Genomic DNA, 23,724 nt, shown 5'->3' on the forward strand with positions numbered 1-23,724 from the left:
CCAAATTCCCCATGCCCCATCCATGCCACCTCATGCCCCCCAACCACCCCCTATGATCCCTCATTACCCCTTGCCAAGGTATATCCCCAAAACAGCCCCTCATGCCAACCATGCCAAGGTATGCCCCCCCCACCCCCTAAGACCTCCTCATGTCCCGTGCCAATTTATGGCACATCCATGTCCATTCACCCATGATACACAACGTTTCTTGGAAACAATGAACCCTATAGTGACAGTAGGATGTATTAAAAAAAAAAGCTTTAAAACAGTCATCCATTGATAACTTTCCAATTTCTTAATAACAAGAATTATTTTCCTGAGACCGGTGGAGGCAGGGTCAATGCATATTTTTAAGGCAGATGTGGATAGATTCTTGACTAACAAGGGAGTCAAAGATTGGGGGTTGACGGAATGTGGAGTTGAGGCCAGTCAGATCAGCCATGGTCTTATCAAATGGCGAAGCAGGCTCAAGGCACCGAATTCTCTCCTAATTCGAATGCAAGTTTGTTCGTATATTTAGAGTTATATGAACACTCTAGCCAAGCTCCTGACCAATCTCTTTAAGTCCGAGAGCACGAGTGTATGTCACTTCCTTCTATGACATCATAGACTGTTACAATTAGCTCCTAATGCGATTTAGTCCAACATACTCCAATATTCCATACGAACATAAGAATTAGGAGCAGGAGTAGGGTACCTGGCCCCTCGAGCCTGCTCTGCCATTCAATAAGATCTTCTCCCTCAACTCCACCTTCCTGTCCTATCCCAATGTCTAATTCTCCTCATGTCCAGATATATATCGATCTCCATCTGGAAAAAACTCAATGACTGAGCACTTAACATCTCAGTTGTTGAGATCAACTAACTCACCACAGGATACGGAATCCAACCTGTTCTTATACAGCCGAGCATTTACTCACTAGCTCCCAATCTGCTGTATGAAAGACTCTCTCTCAGCTCCAAATTGTAAATGCTGACGACATAATAACACCAAGAAATATGAGGCAAGGAGATGAGCACATTTTAATATGAATCTTCTCTCCATCATCAGTAATTGGAAGAAATGACAACCACCAAAATGGTGTCTTTTTTTTATATCAAGAATATAATAGATAAGGGATTTTATTTTAATAACCAGCACTAGATTGTCAAACTTTCTCTACGTGGAGTCATTTACACTGTCAAAACAGTTATATGTTTAGCTCTGAGAGAAGGAGATTGCTGGCAATGTCCTAAAATATGCAATTAGCCTCCACATCCCAATCTTGCTGCTCTGAACAATAAACCCTGATCCGATTAACCCTTATGTTAACCCTTATGTTGGCCACACAAGTACAGCTAGGACCTTGCCACGTCAGGTTCCGGTAGTCCGATTTGCGATGCTGGCTCCGAGCTTTCTGTACTTCTGGTGTAATGAGAGCCAGTAAAGGTGACCTGACAGACCCAGCTGTGACACAGGCAGCCCGGGATTATCATGTCATGGTCACTGCTGTCCAAAAGAATCACTCCTGGTACATACAACCCTGGAGTAGTCAGTTTGAATACCAGTTCCAGGACAGAAACCTCCAGGACTGATCGCTCTGGGACTGCACACTCCAGGACTGAATACTCCAGGACTGCACACTCCAGGACTGCACAGTCCAGCACTGCACAGTCCAGCACTGCACAGTCCAGCACTGCACAGTCCAGGACTGCACAGTCCAGGACTGCACAGTCCAGCATTAAACACTCCAGGACGGCACAGTCCAGGACTGAACACTCCATGACTGAATGCTTGAGGATTCAATCCACATGTATACACTCAAGTGTATTCAATGCAAGAGTATTCGGTTCTGGTGGGCTCAGATCTGGAGCATTAAGTCCTGGTGTGTTCATACCTGGAGTGCTCAGTCCTGGAACATTCAATCCTGGAGTGTTCAGCCTTGGAGTATTCAGTTTGGAGTGTTCAGTGCTGCAGTATTCAGTCCTGGAGTGTTCAGTCCTGCGGTGTTCAGTCCTGCGGTGTTCAGTCCTGCGGTGTTCAGTCCTGGAGTGTTCAGTCCTGCAGTGTTCAGTCCTGGAGTGTTCAGTCCTGGAGTGTTCAGTCCTGGAGTGTTCAGTCCTTGAGTGTTCAGTCCTTGAGTGTTCAGTCCTGGGCTGTTCAGTCCTGGGCTGTTCAGTCCTGGACTGTTCAGTCCTGGACTGTTCAGTCCTGGAGAATTCAGCCCTGGAGTATTCATCCTTGAGTATTCAAAACTGGAGTATTCAGTCCTGGAGCATTAATTGCTGGAGTGTTCAGTCCTGGAGAATTCAGCCCTGGAGTATTCAATCCTGGAGTATTCAGTCCTGGAGTATTAATTGCTGGAGTGTTCAGTCCCGGAGTTTTCAGCCCTGGAGTGTTCAGTCCCGGAGTGTTCAGTCCTGGAGTGTTCAGTCCTGGAGTGTTCAGTCCTGGAGTGTTCAGTCCTGGAGTGTTCAGTCCTGGAGTATGCAGTCCTGGAGTATGCAGTCCTGGAGTATGCAGTCCTGGAGTATGCAGTCCTGCCGTGTTCAGTCCTGGACTGTTCAGTCCTGGAGAATTCAGCCCTGGAGTATTCATCCTTGAGTATTCAGTCCTGGAGTATTAATTGCTGGAATATGCAGTACTGGAGTATGCAGTCTTGGAGTATGCAGCCCTGGAGTGTTCAGTCCTGGAGTATGCAGTCCTGGAGTATGCAGTCCTGGAGTATGCAGTCCTGGAGTATGCAGTCCTGGACTGTTCAGTCCTGGAGAATTCAGCCCTGGAGTATTCATCCTTGAGTATTCAGTCCTGGAGTATTAATTGCTGGAATATGCATTACTGGAGTATACAGTCTTGGATTATGCAGCCCTGGAGTGTTCAGTCCTGGAGTGCTCAGTCCTGGAGTGTTCAGTCCTGGAGTGCTCAGTCCTGGAATGCTCAGTCCTGGAGTGTTCAGTCCTGGAGTGTTCAGTCCTGGAGTGTTCAGTCCTGGAGTGTTCAGTCCTGGTGTTCAGTCCTGGAGTGATCAGTCCTGGATTGATCAGTCCTGCAGTGTTCAGTCCCGGAGTTTTCAGTCCTGCTGTTTTCAGTCCTGGTGCTCAGTCCTGGAGTGCTCAGTCCTGGAGTGTTCAGTCCTGGTGTTCAGTCCTGCAGTGTTCAGTCCTGCAGTGTTCAGTTCCGGAGTGTTCAGTCCTGGAGTGTTCAGTCCTGGAGTGTTCAGTCCTGGTGTTCGGTACTGGTGTTCAGTCCTGGAGCGCTCAGTCCTGGAGTGTTCAGTCCTGGTGTATTCAAATCTAGCGCATGGATTCAATCTGAGGTATATAAAGAAATCTTTCTATTCATCAATCATTTGTCGTTAATAGTGTGAAGAATTGGGCGTGAGTCACATGTGAGTCAAAGGGAAAATATCACAGCTGTGTGTAGACAGGACAGCCCGGAGGGCTCGTCTACAGAGGCCATATGGGTGGAGCTGAGGAATGGGAAAGGTGTGACCACACTAATAGGGTTGTATTACAGACCTCCTAATAGTCTGAGAGAATTGGAGGAGCAAATCTGTAGAGAGATAGCAGACCAATGTAAGAAACAGAAAGTTGTGATAGTAGGAGATTTTAACTTTCCACATATTGACTGGGACTCCCATACTGTAAAAGGGCTGGATAGCTTGGAGTTTGTCAAATGTGTTCAGGAAAGTTTTCTAAATCAATATATATAGAGGTACCAACAAGAGAGGATGCAATACTTGATCTCCTATTAGGGAACCAGACAGGTCAGGTGACAGAAGTATGTGTAGGCGAACATTTTGGGTCCAGTGACCACAATGCCATTAGTTTTAAGTTAATTATGGATAAGGATAGGTCTGATCCTCGAGTTGAGATTCTAAATTGGAGAAAGGCCAATTTTGTGGAAATGAGAAAGGATCTAGGAAGAATGGATTGGGATAAGTTGTTTTATGGCAAGGATGTGTTCAGTAAGTGGAAGACATTCAAAGGCGGAATTTTGAGAGTGCAAAGTTTGCATGTTCCTGTCAGGATTAAAGGCAAAGTTAACAGGCGTAGGGAACCTTGGTTTTCAAGGGATATTGGTGATCTGGTTAAGAAGAAGAGAGAGATGTATAGCAGGTATAGGCAACAAGGAGCAAATGAGGTACTTGTAGAGTATAGAAAATGTAAGAAAATACTAAAGAAGGAAATCAGGAAGGCAAAAAGAAGACATGAGGTTACTTTGGCAGATAATGTGAAGGTAAACCCGAAGGGTTTCTACAAGTATATTAAGAGTAAAAGGATAGTAAGGGACACAATTGGTCCACTTGAAGATCAGAGTGGTCGTCTATGTGTGGAGCCTCACGAGATGGGGGAGATCTTAAACAGTTTTTTGCATCAGTATTTACTCAGGAAACTGGCATAGTGTATAAAGAAGGAAGGGAAACAAGCAGTAGTGTCATGGAACATATAGAGATTAAAGAAGAGGAGGTGCTTGCTGCCTTACAGCGAATAAAGGTAGATAAATCCCCCGGGCCTGACATGATATTCCCTCGGACCTTGAGGGAGACTAGTGTAGAAATTGCAGGGGCCCTGGCAGAAATATTTAAAATGTCCTTAGCCACGGGTGAGGTGCCGGAGGATTGGAGGGTAGCTCATGTTGTTCCGTTGTTTAAAAAAGGCTCCAAAAGTAAACCAGGTAATTACAGGCCAGTGAGCCTGACGTCAGTAGTAGATAAATTGTTGGAAGGTGTTCTGAGAGATCGGATATACAATTATTTGGACAGTCAAGGGCTGATTAAGGATAGTCAGCATGGCTTTGTGCATGGTAGGTCGTGTTTAACGAACCTTGTAGAGTTTTTTGAGGAGGTTATCAAGAAAGTAGATGAAAGAAAGTCTGTGGATGTTGTCTACATGGACTTTAGTAAGGCCTTTGACAAGGTCCCACATGGGAGGTTAGTTCGGAAGGTTCAGACACTTGGTATACATGGAGAGGTTGTAAACTGGATTCGAAATTGGCTGTGTGGGAGAAGACAGAGAGTGGTAGTGGATGATTGCTTCTCAGACTGGAGGCCTGTGACTAGTGGTGTGCCTCAGGGATCTGTGCTGGGACCATTGTTGTTTGTTGTCTATATCAATGATCTGGATGATAATGTGGTAAATTGGATCAGCAAGTTTGCTGATGACACTAAGATTGGAGGCGTTGTGGACAGCGAGGAAGGCTTTCAAAGCTTGCAGAGAGATCTGAACTAACTGGAAAAATGGGCCAGAAAATGGCAGATGGAATTTAATGTGTGAGGTGTTGCATTTTGGAAGGACAAACCTAGGTAGGACATACACAGTAAGTGGTAGGGCACTGAGGAGTGTGGAGGAACAAAGGGATCAGGGAGTTCAGATACATAATTCCCTGAAAGTGGTGTCACAGGTAGACAGGGTTGTAAAGAAAGGTTTTGGCATACTGGCCTTCATAAATCAAAGTATTGAGTATAGGAGTTGGGATGTTATGGTGAGGTTGTATAAGACATTGGTGAGGCCAACTTTGGAGTATTGTGTGCAGTTCTGGTCGCCTAACTACAGGAAGGATATCAGTAAGATTGAGAGAGTGCAGAGAAGATTTACTAGGATGTTGCCGGGTCTTTAGGAGTTGAGTTACAGGGAGAGATTAAATAGTTTAGGACTTTATTCCTTGGAGCGTAGAAGAATGAGGGGAAATTTGATAGAAGTTTACAAAATAATGAGGGGTATAGACAGAGTAAATGCGAGTAGGCTCTTTCCACTTAGATTAGGAGAGATAAACACGAGAGGACATGGCTTTAGGGTGAAAGGGGAAAGGTTTAGGGGGAACATTAGGGGGAACTTCTTTACTCAGAGAGTGGTGAGAGTGTGGAACGAGCTACCATCTGACATGGTAAATGCGGGCTCACTTTTAAGTTTTAAGAATAAATTGGATGGATACATGGATGGGAGAGGTCTGGAGGGTTATGGACTAGGTGCAGGTCAATGGGACTAGCGGAATAATATTTCGGCACAGACTAGAAGGGCCGAATGGCTGTGCTGTAGTGTTCTATGGTTCTATGGTTTGAACAAAACACTGATATTGTTCCCATGTGTACAAATCTCCCTGATAAACAGTTGTAAATGTACACTGAGGTGCAGATACCTCAGCACATAAACACAGAAGTTTGATCTCTGGCCTTGATTTAATTTTGAAGGCTACAAAATGATGCAAGTCGACTTTTCACTCTCATTCGCTCTGCCTGTGGATCAGCTCCTATGATTTACAATAAGGTTTTGAGATGGGCATTCGCCAAAATGTCCACATTCCAATACAAAAATTCAGGCTCTTTGACCGCACCCAAGCAGCATGGCTGTGTGTCCTCTTGGTGCGCAATCTCAACCTCATGAATCATCTTTGGGTCTTCTGTGCATTTAGGTGTTTTGGCCTGGCACAATTTGCCAAAGTGTCCACTTCTGTTATATTGGAAGCTGAAATTGCAGGATCTCACCTGTGCTTCATAATGCTGGTGTGGTCACTCTACTGGTCGGTTGGGACATTGTTTTCTTTGGCTTGCAGTGTCCCTGTTTCTGTGCTGTTTAACTAACTGGACTATGGGGTTTCCTTTATATCACGGTTTACTTTCTCCACCGATAATGGACCTGTGCTGCACACAGAGATCAGACAGCCTAACAATCTGAATAGCTTTCTCGAGGGTTAGGTCTTCCTTCGCTTGCAACATGTCTGAGAGTGCGTCATCCGCTACTCCTACAGCTATTCTATCCCTGACAAGTTCAGATTTTAGGTCTCTGTATTTGTAGCCTTCAGCCATCCTGTACACATCATTAATGAATGAGTTGATAGGTCCTCCTGGCTGCTGGACACGCTTATTAAATTTAGCCCTTTCAAGGATTTTGTTGCTTCTTAGGTTAGAACAAACATCAAATGATTATAGTACTTCTTCAGATTTAGCACATGATTTGTTGATTCCTGTCTAGCAATACTGTCATCCGTTATTGGGCCTACCGAGTAAAGCAGTATATTAACCTGTTCAGCTTCTGTTTTTTTATCCAGACCTGAAGCAATCATGTATCTAAGGAATCTTTTTCTCCAGAGTCCCCAGTTAGGTGATTGATCTGGGCCTTGGATAAGTCCGAATTGATCTGGAAGAGTGGATTTCTGATTCATGGTTAAAAAATGTTATAGTTTGAGCTTAAAGAAGTTGCTGAAATTCTAGATGGCGTTGCTGCTCATTTTAGGACAAAGGGTTTACCCACCCTTGCTGGTTTTGGCAGGCTCCTGCTGCAATGGTGCTTGTGCTCAGCCTTGAAAAAATGTTAAACAATGGCTGCTTGAACGACAAGCTGCAGACTTCTCTGTTTTAGTGCCATACTTAAAGGTCGCGAAAGCATCGAACCCTGGCCTTTGCTGGACTTTAAAGCTGACCCTTCAGTTGCGATTCATTTGAATTAATTATTCTTCTTTTCTTTTCGGAGCAAGCTTGGATGCGACGTGTTCAGGTGCTGACCTGGGAACTCGGTTTCTCCGATGGAGTTTTTAAACAGCAATCTCTGACCACTGAACTATTTAGAGTTTCTCAGGACTTGCTGTACCTGGAAATTAAAAGGTTTAGTTCAGCCCTGCGAGGTCTGCTGACTCTGCACTCTGGGAATTGAAGATGGACTTCCAAGAAATCCAATGGAGTCTTCTCCTGCAGTGAGGAATTTTAAACTCCTGCCTTCAGCTTCCAAGCCTTTCTTTCGAGATTTTCCTCTGTGTGTCTGCTTCTCGAGCTTCTCTTCGGGTCAGAACGCTTCTTCAAATGTTTCTTTAGTCGTGCACGATTTTAGTTTTTCTCTACATTTTTGTGAGGTTTTAAGTTTTTCCATTTGCTGCCACCATGTTATAGGGGGTTGGATACCATTTGGTAGATCTTAATGAAGTCCTCTTAGTCTCAAGTAGGTTAAATATATATATATATATAAACTAGAAAAGCTATGGACATATATACCATAAAGGGTTCAAGTTAGGAGCTGATTCCACGCTTGCTTGTGCACACGGCTCTGTCCAAGACTAGACTGATCCCTAGGTGTGGGTCATGTGTTGTCTTACATCACTGTGTGGGTGGTACTGTACTCAGTCCCATGTTAACTCTATGTGTGCCGGACCCTTACACCACAGTAACTTGCTTAAAACCTGTTAAACCTCCAACTTTTTCCTCTGAAGAAAGGTCATCAACCTGGAATGTTAACTCCGTTTCTCTGTCCACAGATGCTGCCTGGCCCGCTGAGTATTTCCACCATTTGATGTTTTTAGTTTGCTTTTTAATTACGTGCGCTGAGGAATAAACATTGACCAGGTTACTGAGGAGAATTCCACAGATCTCCTTGGAAATAGTGCAGTTGAGGTCATCCATGCTCGCCTCAGGGTGCAGGGGGCCTTGGTTTAATGTCTCATGCAAAGGATGGCACCTCTAATGTCCTACAATCAGCACTGCACTGGAGCATCAGCTTGGATTTTGTGCTCAGGTTTCCGGAGAGGGGCTTGGGCCCACGACAGTCAGAGGCGAGAGTGCTACCCACTGAACTATGACTAGCAGGGCTATATAACAACAACTTGTATGTATGTAGCACCCCCAATGCCATAAGACATCCCCAGACACTTGGAGATAGAGAGGATATGTGGTCCGATGTCTGTGGGGAAATGGTGGCATGGTAGTAATGTCACTGGACGAGTAATCCAGAGGCCCAGGCTAATGCTCTGGGGACACGGGTTCAAATCCCACCACAGCGGCTAGTGGAATTTAAATTCAACAAATAAATCTGAAATTGGAAGCTAGTTTCAGTATTGGTGCCTTGGAACAATCATCAATTGTTGCAAAAACCCATCTGGTTCGCTAATGTACCATCTGCCATCTTTACCTCATCTGGCCTACATGTCCAGACCCACAGCGATGCGGTTGACTCTTAAATGCCCTCTGAAATGGCTGAGCAAGCCACTCAGTTCAAGGGCAATTAGGTTTTGGCAACAAACGCTGGCCTTGTCAGTGACGCCCTCATCCCGTGAATGAATAAAGGAACAAAAACACTCATCTTGGGGTCAATTATGACACCAAGGCTGTGGAATTTCTGGTTTGGTCTCAGACAGTTGACAGGGAGAGGGATGGAATTGATAGTGAGGGAACATTCCCCCACCCCATCAGATTAACTAACTCAGGATAGACCGGAGTCGGAGGCTACGACTGGGGCTCTCCTGCTTTGTGTGGCTCAGTGGCACTTTGGACACAGCATTAAAACCACTTAGACATTGGGTAACAAGGCAGCACAAGATAAGGGAATTTCTATAATCCAAGTAATAACGTTGTTAGACTCAGGAGTCAACGGCGAACTCTTTAGGTTCAGTTGTTTGATTCTCTTTAAGCACAGAGCTGCATTATAAACATCCAGTTTTAAGTTACCTATAATTAATGTTTAATAAGTTATCACATGTAGTGAATGAGAGCTTCATGCAGTCAGAAACATTTCCATAGCTCCCACCGTGGAATTTACACATTTCTCTAAAAAGGACACCTGCAGTTTTCAAATAATGCTGTTTTTTATAATTACTTTCTAAAAGGCATTTACAAAGCCTAATTAGGCAGAAGATAACATGCTTGCTACCTTCTTTCATTGTAACAGAGATGTGTTACATATTAGAGAGAGATGAGTGGAGAGGAGGTGACAGGGGAGGGAAGACAGAGACAGAGAAAGGGAAATAAAGGAAGAGAGATAGAGGGGAAAGAGAGAGAGAGAGGCAGCAGGAGAGAAATTGAGGTGGGAAAGATAGAGAAATAGGGACAAGGAGCGAAAGGACAGATGGGAGAGAGTTGGAAAGAAAGACACAGTGGGATGGAGACTGGGGTGGGGGAAGTGAGAGAGACAGAAAAGGTGAGAAAAAAAGAGAGAGGAGTGAGAAAAGGAGAGAGGGAAGGAGAGGAGAAAGTCAAATAGAGAAAGAACAATGAGGAGAGGGAAAGTGAGAGAGAGAGAGAGAGACAGTGAAGGGAGACTGAAGAGGGCAAAAGGACCCTAATTTGAATGTCAAAAGACGTCCCAACCACCTGTTGGTAAAACAGCCCTGGGCAGTATCCCAACAGTAAACAGTTACCACATTTACAACCTGCCCAGTTTTTGTTAGGCTTAGGGAGTTAACACACACTCGCCACGCACACTGCCTTAGCCAGCTAAAGTCTTAGAAGCATAGAAAATAGAAGCAGGAGTCGGTCATGCGGCCCTTCAAGCCTGCTCCGCCATTCAGTGTGATCATGGCTGATCCTCTATCTCAACGCCGTACTCCCACTCTCTCCCCTTACCCGTTGATGCCTTTACAGTCTAGAAATCTATCTATTTCCTTCCTAAATATATTCAGTGACTTGGCCTCCCCAGCCCTCTGTGGTAGAAAATTCCACAGGTTCACTACCCTCTGAGTGAAGAAGTTTCTCCTCATCTCAGGAACCTCTAAGTGGTCTACCCGGTATCCTGAGACTGTGACCCCTTGTTCTGGACCCCCCAGCCGGAGGAAACATCCTCCCTGCATCCAGTCTGTCCATCCCTGTCAGAATTTTATACGTTTCAATCAAATCCCCTCTCATTCTCCTAAACTCCAGTGAACACAGGCCTAGTCGGCCCAATCGCTCCTCATAAGACAATCCTGCCATCCCAGGAATCAGTCTGGTGAACCTTCGCTGCACTCCCTCTATAGCAAGTATATCCTTTCTAAGGTAAGGAGATCAAAACTTCGCACAATACTCCAGGTATGGTCTCAACAAGGCCCTGTAGAGCTGCAGTAAGACATTCTTGCTCCTGTACTTATGTTTACTTGCAATGAAGGCCAACATACCATTTGCCTTCTTAACTGCTTGCTGCGCTTGCAAGCTTGCTTTCAGTGATTGGTGTACAAGGACATCCAGGTCCCTTTGTACATCAACATTTCCCAATCTATCACCATTTAAATAATACTCTGCCATTCTGATTTTCCTACCAAAGTGGATAACTTCATACTTATTCACATTATACTGCATCTGCCATGTATTTGCCCATTCACTCAACTTGTCTAAATCACCTTGAAACTCTTAACACCCTCCTCACGACTCACCTTCCCACCTAGTTTCGTGCTGTCAGCAAACTTGGAAATGTTACATTTGGTTTCCTCATCCAAATCATTGATATATATTGTGAATAGCTGAGGCCCAAGCACTGATCCCTGGGGTACTCCACTCGTCACTGTCTGCCTTTTCAAAAAAGACCCATTTATTCCTACTCTCCGTTCCCTGTCTGCTAACCGATTCTCAATCCATGCCAATATATTGCCCCCAATCCCATGTGCTTTAATTTTGAACAATAACCTCCTTTGTGGAACTTTATCAAAAGCTTTCTGAAAATCCAAATACACCACATCCACTGGTTCTCCCTTATCTATCCTGCTAGTTATGTCTTCATAAAACCCAGTAGGTTTGTCAAACATGATTTCCCTTTCACAAATCCATGTTGACTTTGTCTAATCCCATTGATATTTTCTAGTTGTCATGTTATCACATCCTCTATAATAGACTCTAGCATTTTCCCTACCACTGATGTTAATCTAACCGTTCTGTAATTCACTGTTTTCTTCCCCCTTTCCTTTTTTAAATAGCGGGGTTACACTTGCCACCCTCCAATCTGCTGGGACTATTCCAGTCTTGGGGTGAACATACTAGGAGACAACTTTGAACACATAGCATTACTCTGTGCCCATTACAGAGAGGAAGCCTTCGCCCCAATCAATCTGGACTGGATAGCCCTGGTCCCAGAGTGAGAGACAGAGACAGACAGCCTCCTAATTCCAATCCCCACTGACAGGAACTGACTTTTCAATTACCGGCGGAGTTTGAGCTCATCTCCCTGAAGTGAAAACGTTCTTTCCCAACACAATGAAACCATGCAGTCCTTGTGTTCCAGGACTGCATCACAGTAACCAGTGTAACTGGTGTCAGTGTCAAACTATTAAACCCTGTTGCAAGTTCAGTTTTATTGCATTCATTGACCTGCTGGCCTGGAAGTAACAATGATAGGCCGCTTGTTTAATCATGGCAAGCAGATGGGCAACACTGACCACACCTGAGATAGGTTGTTCCTTCAGGATTTTACTGTTCAGATTTTCATAGAACCACATAGCGCAAAGGAGGTCATTTAGTCCATCATGGCTGTGCTGTCCCTTTGAAAAAGCTATCCAATTTGTCCCACTCCCATTATCACTCCATTTGACTGTACAATCTGAAATCTTTTGTCCTTTAATTTGTCCATCCATCCCATCACAGACTTTCCCTTTTATTCTTTTTCCTACCCTCCCCTCTTTCATTTGTTCAAATGTCACTTTTCCCAGTTCTGATGAAAGGCCACAAACCTGAAATGTTACCTCTGTTTCTCTCTCCACAGATGCTTCCAGACCTGCTGAGGACAAAGCTGCCCGCTTGTTTGGCACCCCATCCACAAACATTCACTCCCTCCACCATCGACACACAGCAGCAGCAGTGTGTACCATCAATAAGATACACTGCAGAAACTCACCAAGGCTCCTTAGGCAGCACCTTCCAAACCCATGACCACTACCATCTAGAAGGACAAGGACAGAAGATACATGGGAACACCACCAACTGGAAGTTCCTCTCCAAGCCACTCAGCATCCTGATTTGGAAATATATCGCCATTCCTCCACTGCTGTTGGGTTAAAATCCTGGAACTCCCTCCTTAACAGCACTGTGGGTATACCTTATGGACTGCAGCGGTTCAAGAAGGCAGCTCACCACCACCTTCTGAATGGCAACTAGGGATGGGCAATAAATGCTGGCCTAGCCTGCAATGCCCATATCCCATGAATGAATACAAAAAAGAATTGGTGAATAAGATTGGTGAAGACAAATGTAGGTCCCTTACAGTCAGAAACAGGGGAATTTATAATGGGGAACAAAGAAATGGCTGACCAACTAAATACATACTTTGGTTCTGTCTTCACAAAGGAGGACACAAATAACATACCAGAAATATTGGGGAACACAGGATTTAGTGAGAGGGAGGAACTGAAAGAAATCAGTATTAGTAGGGAAATGGTGTTGGGGAAATTGATGGGATTGAAGGCCAATAAATCTCCAGGGCCTGATAATCTAAATCCCAGAGTACTTAAGGAAGTGGCCCTAGAAATAGTGGATGCATTGGTGGTCATCTTCCGAGATTCCATAAACTCTGGAACAGTTCCTACAGATTGGAGGGTAGCTAACGTAACCCCACTATTTAAAAAGGGAGGTAGAGAGAAAACAGGGAATTATAGACCAGTCAGCCTGACATCAATAGTGGGGAAAGTTCTAGACTCCATTATAAAAGATTTAATAGCTGAGCACGTGGAAAACAGTGGCAGAATTGGACAGAGTCAGCATGGATTTATGACAGGGAAATCATGCTTGACAAATCTACTGGAATTTTTCGAGGATGTAATGAGTAGAGTTGATGAGGGGAGCCAGTGGATGTGGTTTATTTGGACTTTCAGAAGGCTTTTGACAAAGTCCCACAAAGAGATTGGCGTGTAAAATTAAAGCACATGGGATTGGGGGTAGTGTATTGAGATGGATAGAAAACTGGTGGGCAGACAGGAAACAAAGAGTAGGAATAAACGGGTCTTTTTCCAAATGGCAGGCAGTGACTAGTGGGGTACCGCAGGGATTGGTGCTGGGACCTCAGTTATTCACAATATATATTAATGGTTTAGATGAGGGAACTAAATGTAATATCTCCAAATTTGCATATGAAACAAAGCTGGATGGGAGGGTGAGCTGTGAGGAGGATGCAGAGATGCTTCAGTGTGATTTGGACAAGCTGTCTGAGTGGCCAAATGCATGGCAGATGCAGTATAATGTGGATAAATGTGAGGTTATCCACTTGGGTGGCAAAAACAGGAAGGCAGATTATTACCTGAATGGCTGTAAATTGAGAGAGGGGAATGTGTAACAAGATTTGGGTTTTCTCATACACCAGTCGCTGAAAGTAAGCATGCAGGTGTAGCAGGCGGTAAAGAAGGCAAATGGTATGTTGGCCTTCATAGCGAGAGGATTCGAGTACAGGAACAGGGATGTCTTGCTGCAATTATACAGGGCCTTGGTGAGAGCACACCTGGAATATTGTGTGCAGTTTTGGTCTCCTTATCTGAGGAAGGATGTATTTGCTATAGAGGGAGTGCAGCGAAGGTTTACCTGACTGATACCTGGGATGGTGGGACTGACATATGAAGAGAAATTGAGTCGATTAGGATTATATTTGCTGGAGTTCAGAAGAATGAGGAGGGATCTCATAGAAACCTATAAAATTCTAACAGGACTAGACAGGGTAGATGCAGGAAGGATGTTCCCGATGGTGGGGGAGTCCAGAACCAGGGGTCACAGTCTGAGGATATGGGGTAGACCATTTAGGACTGAGATGAGGAGAAATTTCTTCACCCAGAGAGTGGTGAGCCTGTGGAATTTGTTACCACAGAAAGTAGTTGAGACCAAAACATTGTGTTTTCAAGGAGTTTGATATAGCCCTTGGGGCGAAAGGGATGAAATGATATGGGGAGAAAGTGGGAGCAGGCTATTGAGTTGGATGATCAGCCATGATCATAATGAATGGCGGAGCAGGCTCGAAGGGCCGAATGGCCTACTCCTCCTATTTTCTATGTTTAATATTTCCAACATTTTCTATTTTTATTTTGGATTTCCAGCATCTGCAGTATTTGTTTTTGTTTTGCCGTAGTCCTACTCTCCCCCACTCTTTCCCCGTGCAAGTTTTCGTTTTCAAGCATTTATCCAATTCCCTTTTGAAAGTTATTGTTATATCTGCTTCCGCTGTCCTTTCAGGTAGTGGGCTCCAGATTATAACAACGCACTCTGTAAAAAAAATAAACGATTCCATTCATCTCACAAGTCGAAAAGCGGAATCCCAGGGAGGCTGAAAATCGGAAATAAAAGTGGAAAGTGCTGGAAATGCTCGGCAGGTCTGTCAGCACCCGTGGAGTGAGAAACAGGGTTAACAGACTGAATTGTGAAGGCCGATGTGAGCGGGAAAGCGGGTGGGAGGACCTGTAAAATTAAGTTCACACTGCTGGCCTATCCAACCTGCCCCCACCCCCCACCGACCCCCCGCCAGTGCAGCGGCAGAGGTGTCAGGTGGGTAGCCCTGCCCATCGACCAATTGAGGCCCGTAAGTGGGCAATTAATGTCCATTTGAGGGCCTCAACCCGCCACCACTCTGATATAATGGGTGGAGGGAGAGGCTGTGGTCAATGTGCGGCCCGGCAGGTTTGACTGAGGGTTGCTGGACAGTTAAAGGGAGTGGAGCAGTGGAAAGGCCTCTCGCTGCTCCCCCCTTTGCCAATCTGAGGCCACCACCCCACAGTTTTGCCTCCCCAGGTCCACCCTCTCCCACTGCCCTCTCAAACATGCCCCCCACCCCCAGCTCGCTGGGACCTATCAGCCTGGCCCCAGTGAGATCCCAGATGTACCTGAATGTCCAGGTCCATGCCTGAGAGCCACCTCCTCGACCTACCTGCAGTACTGGCAGTGGCCACCGTTCCAGCTGGCGCTGATGGGGTGCAAAGCTGCTGGCCTCTGATTGGCTGGCAGCTCTCTGAGGCAGGACTTCCTCCTGGACTGGGACGGAAATCCTGCCTCAGGCCAATTAAAGGGCCATCGCCTGAGAACTTAAAGCAAGCCGGCTAAGCAGAGGCGGGTTCACCCCCCCCAATGTTTACGCTGGGGTACAGGGAAACAACCTTCAGTGTACAATCAATGTCTCCTCAGAGCGAGGAAAAGTGGTGGGTGGGAACTTTTTTTCACATTCATTGGATGTGGGCATCACTGGCTAGGCAATCTCTAAATGCCCTTGGTCAGAGGGCAGTTAAGGGTCAATCACGTTATTGTGTGTCTGGAGTTACATGTAGGCCAAACAAGGGCAGCAGATCTGCTTCCCTTCCCTAAAGGGGGTAAGGGCATTAGTGATGGGTCTTTACAGCAATGGTTTGCTATCATTCTAATTCCAGAAATTTACTGAGTTCAAATTTCATGGCCAGCTACCATGGTGGGATTCAAACCCGGGTCCCGGGACCATTACCCGGGTTTCTGGATCACTAGTCCAGTGATAACGCCACTACACCACTGCCTCCCCTTTGGTGCAAAATGAAGGTCTGTGATAGGGTGGAGGGATTAAATGGCAGAAGAGATAGTCATACAGGGTCACTGGGAATGGTGATAGTGCAAGAATAGAAACTAAACAAAAAATGATGTGCCCAGGGTAAGTGTGCTGCTGCAAGGCAGCAAAAATAAGAGAAAAAAAATGAAATACGCAAAGAAAAGGGAACAAAATGAGGCCAGAGATTATGGCCTGAAATTATTGGAACACGGTAAGAAAGAGGGAGAACCAAGGGGTTGTAGGGCTGCAGGAGGTTACAGAAATAGAGGTGACTCTTTGGTAAGCTGATTAATTATCGTTCAGAAAGGACCATAGCCGTCTCTCTCCATTAGAGAGAAATGGTTGGTTATATATAGCCAGAGGGGCACCACTCCTCGAGTGTGGGCATGGCGAGGAGGCAGGCCTCATGAAGTACCATCGCCAGTATGAGGATGTCTCTGGACGGTCCTGTATTGCGTTGTACTGGAGACAGCAGGCCGCTCATTTGGTGTCCATAGGACAGCAATAAAGTAATGGATGGGGTTTCCGACTGGTGCAATTGACCAGCCCCTGATAGTGAAAATCAGAACTATTGTGTGAAGAGTTTCAAATTGTCCTGATAGCATGGTGAAGTGGTGAATACTCTGAGTTATCGCTTTACTATATAGATCAGGTAGAAATGCATCTGAAACTGGTAAAAAGAAGACTTGCACTTATGTTGCGCCTCTTTGTCATTTCAGGAAGTCCCAAAGTGCGTAAATATGTAGTATTGTGGTCATCGAGGGAAAGGGGACAGCCCAACTTCACACAGCAAGGTCCCACAAAAAGCACCATGTTAACAAGCAGAGAACTTTTCTGCTCTCCTATCAAAATAGCATATCCATCTGAGAGGGCAAGCAGGGCCTTGGTATAATACCTTATCCAAAAGGCAGCACCTCTGATAGTGCTGCAGTCCCTCAGTGCTGTTGCTGGGGGGGAGTCTCAGCATGAATATGTGAGACTTGAATTCACAACTTATTAATGTGGAGTTATGAGGGCTACCCACTGACTCACAAAGAGTATCAAGGGTTACCCATACAGATACAGTGTAAATGAAGTGGGGATACCAATCAGCTGTGATCTAATTGAATGACAGGTCAGGTCAAAGGGCTGAATGGCCTCATCCTGTTCCTGTCTTTTAATTTCATTATGCTTTGCTGGATGATTGTTCATAAAGATATTATAATAAACTTTCATTATAATAATGAAGGCAATTACATTACTACTCCGAATCACTGAGCAGCGTTATCAGTTGCTGAGTGAGCTCTTACCTAAGTGTGCTGCACAGTTATAAACAACACAAGAGCATGAGTGAGGAAACAAGGGCAGTCAGCCTTGCAATCCTCTTCTGTCCGCAGATCACGATCACAAATCACAATATTGACACAGAGCTGCCCGGATTTACAGAACGAGTTAAACAAAATATGTTGCAAGCCAACTATGTAACATTGACCAGCGTAAAGCACTGCTAATAGAGAGTCAACTGGAACCATAGAACATTTACAGTATAGAAGAACAATTCAGCGATTCCCACTCCCCTCCCTTTTCTGCATAGCCCTGCAAATCTTCAAATAGCGATCCAATTTTCTTCTGAAAGTCACTATTGAATCTGCTTCCACCACACTCTCAGGTCGTCCACTCCAGATCCTAACCACTCGCTGTGTGAAAATTCTTTTCCTCATGTTGCCATGCTTCTTTTGCCAATCTTTATTGTCCTCTGGTTCTTGATCCTTCCACCAATGGGAACAGTTTCTCCCTGTCTACTCTGTCCATTCCCTACATGATCTTGAACACTTCTATCAAATCTCCTCTTAATCTTCCCCTCTCCAAGGAGAACAGCCCCAGATTCTCCAATCAATCCATGTAACTGTAGTTCCACATCCCTGCAGCCATCCTTGTGAATCTTTTCTGCATCCCCTCTAATGAGTAACATATGCACTATACAACTGATGCCAGCCATGGCTTTTGCTTCTGATTTGGGAAGTCGTGGGTTCAAGTCCCAGTCTAGAGACTTGAATTAAAATACACGCTGACGCTCCTGGTGCGGTAGTGAGGGAGAACATTGCACAACATTGGGGCAGCTTGTTTGCACACAGTAAGATCCCAGAAATAGCAATGAGATAATGGCCTGATATTCTGTTTTAGTGAGGTTGGTTAAGGGCTAGGACACGAGGGACAGATCCCCGGCTCTACTTTGAATAGTGACATCGGATATTTTATGTCCAACTGAGAGGGCAGACAGGTTTCAATTTAGCATCTCACCTGAAAGATGAAGCCATTGACAGTGCAGCACTCCCTCAGTACTGCACTGGGAGAGTCAGCCTAGATTTTGCACTCAAGTCTCTAAAGTGGGATTGAGCCCATAACCTTCTGACCCAAAGTGATTATGTCGCTCACTGAGCCACAGCTGATACACCCAAATGAGAGCTTTGGCAGGGAATGTGTGCAGCTATATTACCGTGGCGGACATCACACACCAGTCGAAACCACACACACACACACACACACACACACATACGCACGATTTCAGTGGAGGTCACTGGACAGCTGTACAGCTGTATAGAATGGCAACACAGAGCCAAATATCCCTCCTGAGCCCAGGAGCTAACTGTTATGTCCAAGATGGTATTTGAGCTGAAATGAGCTCACACAGGCCTGGGAATCAAATCGTAGGACCTACACAGATAATGACAGAACAAAGATCCTGATGTCATCCTTGGGAAAACTGCAAAGACAGATTTAATTTAGACTAATGTGGCATTCCTCAGGGAAGTGTCTAGGTAAACTGAAATACAAAATTTTTTGATTTACCTGATCAAATCACAATCAAGTACATCTTCACATAGCTGTTTTGATTAACAATGTTGTTTGTGGAAAATTGAACAACATTTACACATTACAGCAGTGACCACACTTAAAACTCCTGCGTGGGCTGTAAAGCGCTTAAAAAATATCCCCCATGTTGAGAAAGGCGCCACGGAAATGTAAAACTTTCCACTTAGCTGAAGTAAAACCCCGCATTTAAGCTGTTGAGAAAGCATTAAAGCTTTCTTTTTTCCTTTCTGTCTTAGACAGCCAGTGTAACTACACTATTCAGCTATTGATGGCATCACAGGAGAGGAGAGAAGAAAAAAAGAAATAATTTTTAAACCCAGGCATTCAGATTTTTCTCTTCTGATAGGAGATAAAAGGGGAGATTGCCCACTTTGTGAGTTCTGATCTGCTTTGGGAAGGTTGCACACACCCAGCCTTGACCATCCTTTTAATATTAGAAACTGGAGTCTGCAATCTTTCAGCAGATGCAATCACCCCCCAGTGATGTCGGACAATTGGAATTAGGGGCTGACATCCATCTGCTCTGTCTGATTTTTCAGCAGACCCTCTTTAAACTTCAAAAGGCGAAATTTGAACATCAAGGCTTTGCCTGCCTTAAAGCAGAAGCAGATTTTCTCATTTCCGTGTCCTGCATTGTGGGGCCATTAATTACTGAGGTTTGCAATGAATTCTCACCAGCAGCAAAGCAGGTGCCAAAATTCAGACAACGGCCTTATCTGTGTCCTGGTTTTGGACACGGTAGCAGATGGTTAACTTATCCCAATATCCGTGCCACACTGTGATAACAGTGCAATGTGTTTGGTGTGCTTTTAATCATGTCAGTCATTGCCTTTTACAGGATCTTACAGCACAGGAGGAGGCCACTCAGCCCTTCATATCTGTGCTGGCTCCTTGAAAGAACTATCCCATTAGTCCTACCCCCATCACGCTTTCCCATTGCTATGCAAATCTTTTCTTTCAAGCATTGTTCCAGTTCCCTTTTGAAAGTTAGGACTGAATCTGCTCCCACCACCCTTTCATTCTACATTCTCAATCACAGCAACTCACTGTGTAAAGCAATTTCCCCTTATTTCCCCTCCAGTTCTTTTTGCCAATTACTGTATAAACAATAATGGCATTTTATTCAGGAAACGCTTAGGTAGCCTGAAGGCTGAATTGCAGTGTGACTTACATCGAAAAATTCATATATAGACTAAGTAATCAGGTTAAAAACATGCAAACATGTAAAATCATATTGAAATAAAAATAGACAAACAAATTCAGCAGGTAACAAGGAATGTTAATCGGGATATCAAAAAAAGAGTAAAATTGAATTAAAATTGTAAACCCATACATCATTTCTACATTACAGGCACTGATGCGCATATAAATTTAATCAATTAAGTACTTAATTGATATCCAAACCATGTAAGGAATAGGGCCTCATCGGTACCTTTCCGTCCTTGAGGTTGAATTTAATCGAACCTCTGAGTTGTTTTGATTGCTCTGGGCAAGCTGGGGGTAACCAGTTCTGAAATTGGGCAGATTGCATAACGGATTGCCCAACCTCAGTACAAATATTAACACTTGTTGTTTGTAGAGTTTTGAGCTTTGTGACATATGAAGGGTGCTGTTTTACAATTGCTACTGAGGGTACTGAGATCAATCTCATTGTGCGTGACCTGGGCGGTGTGAGACCAGGGTGTCACACAGGCACAGTGTATTCAATCAACGATGGATGTGGCCAGTGTAGATCAACAACAGGTTTATGGATAAGGAGTCTGAAAGAGATGAGGGAAATGAGAATGGACATTCATTTATTTGTAAATTATCTTTAATCTGTGTCCTCTGGTTACTGACCATTGGAAACAGTTTCTCCCTATCTACTCTGTCAAATCTCCTCATAATTTTCAATACTTCTATTAAATGTCACCTTAACTTATTATATTTTCTGTTCATACTACTATCCAGTAGCTGCAGTCTGACCTCTGTTAGATATACTCATTAATATCATAGTCAGGACTTTTCAGTAACAGATACAATTTCAGTTAGGCAGCTATTTTAGTTACACCTATAAAAGTCACTGCATGCAATAGGAGAATGAATCTATTGCAAAAATATCCCAGTTCTCTCAGACAATCAAGAACTGACATCAAATTACTGGCTCTTATTTCTGCAGCTTCAATAAAGGACAAACATGAGAAAACAGAGAATGAGACCCATCAGACAGTCTTTCCACAGCCCATGTACTGTCTACCATATCACAAACGTGCCCCATCCATTTAATCTCCTCCCAGAGCCCATATGGACTCTCCCCTATCCTGGACCTTACACCCAAGGGAAAGTTGTTTATAAATACTCCCTCATTCTCAAGGGCAACCAAGCAAAACCTCCATACCATTCATCCATCCTTATATCTCCACTATCCCCGACATGCTGTCGATTGAACACACCCTTTTCCTCACTTCTCAGCAGTGTACGAACATAGTGTTGCATTGACCACTAAGTTTCACAGCCCATAAGCATTCTTATAGCTTCTAGTCAAAATCTAACCATCATTCCCGAACAGACATTTACCCAGTTTCTTTCGGGAGGAGCCGAGCTGCATCATTTGAAGACTTCCAGCGCCAGGACTGAAGGGGGGATTTTACGGAGCCTATAATGGTGGGAAACATGGCCTGCGGGATGACTTAATTAGGCGGGTTGTAAAATTTTGATTTCCTGATGGCAGGTTGGGACGCTGAGAGAAAGTCAATGGCGTGTTTGCAGCGTGTTGAGCGTTACGCGGACCTGTGGTGGGTTCATTCTTGTAATACATTTGCTAGCCTTGAATGCTGATTAATGTGAAACAGTTTTCAATAAAGTCCTACCTTCAAGGTAAAATCAGGGGTGTGTGAGAATCTCGTAGCTCCGGGTTCACAGCTTCGTGCGGTTGTGTGTAAGGTCAGTGGCTTTCTTTGTTTCACTCTACCGCCCAAAGGAAGGAATTGGTGGACAGGAGAATGGAGTATGGACTGGCAAGGATGAGTCAGTGGTGAGGAGGATTTGTGGAGTGGGGTCAGGGGCATGGAGGAGTGAAGTGGGAAAGTTCTGGTGTCCTGGGTGTGGTGGAGGTGGGCGGCTGGTGGGGACAGTCAGCCAAGGCAAGAAAATGAGGGACCTAAGGGGCGGTGTCAGCACTGTCCAAATGCGGATTCACCTCAGGGCGTTGGCTGACAGAATCATTACAGGGCTTTGAGTTCACCTACAGCATTTCAATGAACCCCACTGAGAGTGATCTCAGACAACATCCTTTACAATGCATAGGAGGGAGGGCCAGCTGAGCCTGCAAGTTCAGCCCTGTCCCACAGAGTGCCGAGTACAACAATGGACACTAACATGAACATTCAATAAAGAAGGAGCAAAAAAACACAACATTGTTTCTTCCACTATAAAGGAAATGCCCCTAACTCCCCTAGTGACCATCAATGTGTACCAACCATGAGGCATGCCAATATATTTAGCTCTCTTACTAAGCTAGTCTCAACAAATAACGATGACGCACACATGAATAAAGTGAAATACTTACAAGTGAAATGGAAATTTGAAAAACACCTGTGCCACCTTTGTGCTCTCAAATCTTATGTTGACGAGAATGTGATTGGGCAGGAAGGTTGCGGTCGTGATGCAAAGCCTCCCCGTTCGACCGGGAGACTCGTTAATAGGCCGCCTGTAGATGCAGCATTGTTACCCATTGGCGTGTTTCACCAAGGAGAAGCTTCCCCTGACTTGCACGTGTTTTGCATGCAGGCCGCTGGTACTTAGAACTTTAATTGTAATTGCGCAGGGAAAGGCAAAAATAGAGAAAGTGGAACTGCCACACAGTCCTGGTCACAACGTCGGGAATGACACGCTGTTGACAAAATCCCCCAAATCCCGGCCTAACCGAGGTAAGGAACATGTGGAACCATTAGCAATTAATCAGTTTGATAGGAAACAAAAGGTGATAACAACAGTTACTTAAGAGTAATATTAACAAGATGTCATGAAAATATATTAATTTTCATAATATTGATTATTGGAGTAGTGGAAAAATTACCCACTGCAGGGGTTCAATTTACTTTAGGTAATGATATAGCTGGGTCAGAGATGCGGGTGATGACTATGTCAGTTGAACAGCCTGCAGAAGTGTTTTCAACAGAAGTGTTGCAGAGAGAGCATCCTGGATTGTTTCCAGGTTGTGTGTTAACAAGATCGCAGGCTCACAGGTTGAAAGAGGAAGAACAGGAAGTTAAAAGGCAGGGAGAAGGTGTGGAAACTCAATTCGCTGACACTGTTTTTGATAAGATTGCTCAGGACAAAACAGTGATTAAGCTGGCAACTTTAATTCCAATTTCAGCATTTGAAGAATCATGATTGATTGTGTAGGACCCCTCCCTAAGACTAAAAATGGAAATCAGTACTTACTGACCAATAATGGATGTTCCACAAGGTTTCTTGAAACGGTACCTTTGAGAAATATCACAACAAAGAGAATTGTGGAAGAGTTGACTAAATTACAAGGTATGGTTTACCAAAAGAAATAGAATCAGATCAGGGTTCAAATTTCATGACACAGCTGCTTAAGGAAGTAATGAACTGTTTGGGGATAAAACAGGTTAAATCAACAGCTTATCATCCTGGTTACAAGGGGCTTTGGAAAGATGTCATCAAACTTTAAAAACTATGATG

General features: G+C 44.5%; 1 protein-coding gene across 1 annotated transcript in view; it reads right to left on the reverse strand.

The window, feature by feature from the left end:
* Positions 1–23,724, reverse strand: part of zgc:171482 (zinc finger protein) — a 477,765-nt gene that overhangs the window by 35,539 nt on the left and 418,502 nt on the right. The window lies entirely within an intron of this gene.

Source organism: Carcharodon carcharias, chromosome 17, assembly GCF_017639515.1.
Source record: "Carcharodon carcharias isolate sCarCar2 chromosome 17, sCarCar2.pri, whole genome shotgun sequence".
NCBI lineage: Eukaryota > Metazoa > Chordata > Chondrichthyes > Lamniformes > Lamnidae > Carcharodon > Carcharodon carcharias.